This window comes from Loxodonta africana, chromosome 4 (assembly GCF_030014295.1).
Source record: "Loxodonta africana isolate mLoxAfr1 chromosome 4, mLoxAfr1.hap2, whole genome shotgun sequence".
Classification (NCBI taxonomy): Eukaryota; Metazoa; Chordata; class Mammalia; order Proboscidea; family Elephantidae; genus Loxodonta; species Loxodonta africana.
In genome coordinates this window covers 129,268,072-129,274,249 of record NC_087345.1, presented here as the reverse complement: position 1 = coordinate 129,274,249, position 6,178 = coordinate 129,268,072, and positions in this window count along the sequence as shown.

The window sequence follows — 6,178 nt, the reverse complement described above, 5'->3', positions numbered from 1 at the left end:
TTGATATCTGACTAGAGAAATTATGTGTGACAGTTTCTGAATATTTACAATCTTCTGGTTTTATTGTTCATGTGTTTTTAAAGTAATACACTTTCAGTTCAACTAAAAACCAAAACAATACTGTAGAGGCATATAATGAAAATCAAGTTCCATGTCTCAAGTGTACCATCTGCCTGTCCTCCTCCCATGAGGCACAGTTTTCTGGTCTGATTTTGCTGTTTATAGTGGTTTTCTCTGTAAGAGCAAGAGTAATCTACCTGTTTATATTTAGCCACATCCAAGTATAGGTTCAAGGTTGTTCTCTTTCATGTCATTACTCTCTCAGGTGTTTTAAGCCACATCTGAGAGATCACAGACATTTATTACAGTTCCAAGAGGAGGGGGAAACAGATGGGGTTAAATATGATGGGAGATGTCTACTTTTAGAGGGCAATTCATGCTAAAATTTATCTCAGCTGGAAGAAGGAAATTCCTCTTGGCTCCTATTTACAGTTGACATGTTTCTTCAACTTCCATATCACTCCAGGGCACTGATAACAGAAGGTGTTGACTTGAATGTAGATATTGGTCATTCAAGGGAGAGTATCTTTCTCACAGCATGACCATATTATATTGAATGAGCTCAGTCCAGGCCTACCTGAGTGCTTTCTCTCGTCTTTTAAAGTTGTCAGCAAGGGGGAAGGAGTGTTTTTTTATAGGCAGGGCTTTCTATCAGCTGTTTTTTTTTTTTTTTTTATGTGACATGAAATCTCTTATACTCTCTGGGGAAAGACACTTTGTTTTTTCCTCTTCTTTGAAACAGGCTAATGTACACGGAAGTATCTAGTTGAGTAAATATCTCTGTGTTGGGTATAGAAAAGAGGTAAGAAAATGTAGAAAACACACACACACACACACACGCAAAATAACAAAATGTGATTGCCACATGTCAGTTTATACTTACGTAAGTTAACCCTGTTATCACCACTGTATCTATTTTGTATTGCTATCTAACCAATTACCATACATTTAGAGATTTGAAACAGCACGCTTTTTATTACAGTTTCCTTTGGGCAGAACAGCTTACCTGGGTCATTTGCTCGGGGTCACACAAGGCTGTAGTCAAGGTCTTGGCCAGACTGCATTCTCAGCTGGAACTCTTATAAAAGCTTATTCAGGTCCTTGGCAGAATTTAATTCCTTGTGTTTTTCTGACAAGGCTCTGAAGAACTAGTGGCTACCCCTCTCCACAGGCAATTCACTTCATGGCTGCTTGCATCTTCAAAGCCAGAAGAAAAGCATTTCTGATTTCTTCAGTCTCTGACCTCTAGAATCAATTTATGTGATTGGATCACGCCCGTCCAGTATTACCTCCCTTTCGATTAACTCAAAATCAACTTAATTATATCCGAACAATTTTCTCACCTTTGCCATGTAACCTAATCTCATCACAGGGTGACATTCCATCCTATTCACAAGTCCCACCCTCACTTAAATGGGGCAGGTTATAGAGGACATTTATACCAGGAAGCAGGACTCTCAGGGACCATCTTAGAGTATTTCCTACCACACCAACTGTCTTAGTTATCTAGTGCCACTATAACAGAAATACCACAAGTGGGTGACGTTAACACACAGAAATTTTTTTTTTTTTTTTCCTCACCGTTAGGAGGCTAGAAGTCCATATTCAGGATGCTGGCTTTAGGGGAAAGCTTTCTCTGTCAGCTCTGGAGAAAGGCTGCTGTTCCTTCAGCTTCTGCTTCCCAGTTCCTTGGAAATCTCCATGTGTCTTGGTATCTATCTCACTCCATCTCTGCTCACTGGCTTGCTTGTTTCATCTCTTAGATCTCAAAAGGGATTGACTCAAAGTACACCCTTTAGGCTAACTCTGTTTCGTTAACATAGCAAAGAAAAGCCATTCTGAAATGGGATTATAACCACAGGCATAGAGGTTAGAATTTACAACACATATTTTTGGGGGACACAATTCAATCCATAACATCAACATACACCTAAGAAAATGAAGCTTTTTTTCATATTTTATTAAATTTAATCATTGCCTTTTGAATCTTGATACCTGAGAATGTAAATCACATATTCTGCAACAAGTAACTCTATTCAATTTTTCCCAATATATTAATTCTTAACTGCTCCATAGTGACATCTACAACCTCACATAGTATACCCGAGAAGGATGGAGTTATTTTAGCCATAGGAACTGGGGCAATTCTTTTCTTATCTTTAGGGATGCCTAACATCATTCTCTTATTCCTGGTGGACACAAGGGTGGTGGACTACTGACTAACCATCTAACTAACTAACTAACCAATTTATAGTGTGCTATTTAAAGGGGACAATTTGCTTACTCGTAGCTTGTACCTGAGACAACTAGTTAGATACCCAGTCTTCACCACCTGAACCTGCTGGAGCTCTCCTAAAATCATGTTTTATCACACAGATATCAGCAGTTCAGTCTGAAGATGAAGCATGTCTTTGTGCAATTAAGAAAGATATTGGGAGGCTATTATTGAATGTCCCTTGGATCCCCACTGCTTACATAAATTCCATTTTTCATGTGTATCACATTTTTCTTTTTAATTCATTGAAAGCACTATCTGAGTACGTTCCATTGAGCTTTATAATTCCTTTCAATTATCTAACCCTGAGAAATCTTTGGGACACCTACACGTTCTTTTCCATTTCCATAGTTTTGAGCATTTTCTTTTTATGCCTTAGTGCAAGGATTAAAAACATTTTGTGAAATGCTGTATAGGAAATATTTTCAGCTTTGTGTGCTAGTCTCTGTTTCGACACCTCGGCTTAGCCATTGCCTTGCTAAAGATGTCATAGACAGTAAGTAAGTAAATGGTGTGGTGGTGTTCCAAAAAACTTTATGGACAAAAACAGATGGTATGTTGGATTTCGCCTATAGTTTGCGGCTTGCCAACCTCTGTCAAAAAGTACAAATGAGGATATAAAAGCACAAACCCTATTCTCTACTTTGCCTTACCTTTTTCCAGGTCATTTCTTAACAGTTGGAAATGGACCTGTACATTTTTCAATATAAAAACAGTTTTGTCTTTGATTATCAGTCTGTGGTTACCAGGCTGCAATATTCCACCAACAATCCTCACCTTCTGGTGTTTGTGTCATTCTATAATTTCCTCCCACATGGTATTAGATTTGATCTGTACGACCAATGGAACAACAGTACAAATGATGGCATGTTTCTTCTGAGACTAGGTCATAAAAGAAAGTGTGAATTCTGCCTCTTTTCTTTCTTCCAGATCACATGATCTGGGGGAAGGCAGTTAGCAAGTTGTGAGCCACCCTGGCTAGGGAACTGTGTGGTGAGGAATGGAAGCCTCCTATGGAAAGTCAGAAGGAACTGAGGCCTCTTGGCAGGAGCCAGGTCAGTGAGCCTTCTTGGAAATCGACCCTCCAGCCAGAGTCAAGCCTTCAGGTGACTACAGCCCAGCAGACATCCTGACAGCAACAAGAGATCCTGAGCTAGATCCACCCCTAAAGCTGTTTAGGATTCCTGTCCTTCAGAAACAGTGTGAAATAACAAATGCTTGTTGTTTATTTATTTGTATAAACTTAGGGAATGACACCTATGAACCTCGTCCACACCTGGATCTCATGAGTTTCTGGACTTAGAGCTGATGATGTAATAGGGTGATACTTTTGGGGGCCACAGAAGGGGATGAATGTATATTGCATGTGAGAAGGGCAGAAAGTTTTGGTGACCAAAGGCTGGACTCCTATATTCAGCCTCCTAGATGGCCCCTAATGGTCCCCACCTCCTGATAGTCACACCCTTTTAAAATAATCAACGATATTCTGTTAAGGTTGATCTGTGTGAGCAATAGAATATGGCCAAAGTTATGGGATAACATTTATGATGACAGGTCATAAAAGACAGTGAGGCTTCTATATTCCAAGGTGCTTGGGAAAATTTAGAATCTCACCAGCAGTTTGTGAGTTGTATTGCTCCTTTTCCTCTTCAATACATACTAAGCAAACAAACAAATAAACAAGCAAACCCGTTGTGGTGAAGTTGATTCCAACTCATAGCAACCATATAGGAGAGCGTAGAACTGCCCCCTAGGCTTTCCAAGGCTGTAAACTTTACGGAAGCAGACTGCTACTTCTTTCTCCCAAGAAGCGAGAGCTTTCAGTTTGTAGCTGAGCACTTTATCCACTATGCCACCCAGGCTCCTGTTAGTGAAGCTCTCACACATCACCTTCATCCTTCATCAATGTAGATAACACACTTATCACCCCAGAAAGTCTCCTAGTCACCCCAAGTACTACTTGGCTCCTGCTCCTATCCACACAGATGACCACTGCATGGCATTTTGTTGGTATAGATTTTCATTTTCTAAAGCTTTGTGTGTGTGTATATATATATATATACACACACACACACATATATAAGTAATATATAAGTAAAAAATTAAAAACAAATATATATATTGCTGTCAATTTGATTCCAACTTATAGTGACCCCAAAAGGTTTTCAAAGCACTTTATGAAAGTGGACTACCACATCTTTTTTCCACAGGGCCACTGGTGGTTTCCAACTGCTGACCTTTCAGTTAGCAGTCAATGGTTTTAACCACTGCACCATCAGGACTCCAGAGATATATAATATGTATATGTAGATGTACATGAGTGTGTGTGTGTGTGTGTATGTAAAACCAAACACATTGCCATCAAGTCAACTCTGACTCATAATGACCTTTTAGGACAGGTTAGAGCTGTCTCATAGAGTTTCCAAGGCTGTAAATTTTTATAGAAGCAGACTGCCACGTCTTTCTCCTTTGGAGCATGGCTGGTAGGTTAGGACCACCAATCTTTCAGTTAGCAGTCAAACATTTAATCACTGCACCACCAGGTCTTGAGAGAGAGACAGAGAGAGAGGGAAAGACCCTGGGTGTGCAATTCTAATCTGATACACATGGGGGCACCATTAGAAATAACTGACTCAATGGCAAATGTGTTTTTCATATGTATACTTATTTATGTGGTGTGTGTTTGTGTGCGTATGCATATATCTGTAACTTGAGGCTGGAGTTCTTCTACTGGGAATGTCTTTATGATTTTTTCACTTCTGAGTCAATGAACTAAGGAAAGAATGAATAATTTAAATATCATAAAACATGGTTCTGAAAAATTAGAATAATTCTCTCAAAATAACTGATCCTGATAGTGTTAAAAGTATAGTAATAACCCCTTTTTCTGTCTATTCTGTCACAATTTTCACAAATTTGTTACATCTGAATAAAAAACCGTAGGCAAAATCTTAAGCTCCCACAAATTAAGTCATTTTTATATTGGACAGAAAATGAGCAAAATTAAGCAGCTTTCTGCTGGTTTGGTTTTGTCCAGCACAAAAACCAAGAAAGGGTAGATTCTGTGGTGTATGTATACAGTGGAATACTTTGCAATGATAAAGAATAATGAAGAGTGTGTGAAACATAATGTGGGTGAATCTAGAGTATGTTATGCTGAGTGAAATAAATCAATCACATAAGAACAAATGTTGCATGATACTACTTTATAAAAATTCAAGAATAGGTTTACACATAGAAAGCAAGATTTTCTGATGGCTACCAGGGGTAGAGTAGACTCGAGTTAATTCTGGTAAAGGCAGCACAAAATATTGGAGAAGTCAGCACAATGTGACCAAGGTAAGTGAAGACACTGAGGGATACCTAAGAAGAAAGGACAACTATGGTAGATGCTATAACATACACAATTCTGCAACAGCAGTAATGACAACCACAAATTTGTGAGTGGTTATACAGGTAGATATGTATGTTACATAGGTGCGGAGGGTGTATGGGAGTACCTGTGCCTGCATATATATGTATAGTTGTGAGAATTTGTATATACATGTCTCTGTCTGCTTCATATATATTCATACATATAATAGAGCACATAGAAGGCACTGTTATAGGAACATTTTAGGCATATACCCAAACACTTGGTGGGACTAAGTTACTGGGCTTGAAGGCTAAGGACCATAGTCTTAGGGGACAACTAGGTCAATTGACATAACACAGTTCATAAAGATAATGTTCTACGTAGTTGTTTGGTGAGTAGTGTCTGGGATCTTAAAAGCTTGCGAGTGATCATCTAAGACACAGCTAAAGGTTTCTTCCCTTCTGGAGCAAAGGAGAGTGAAGGAAACC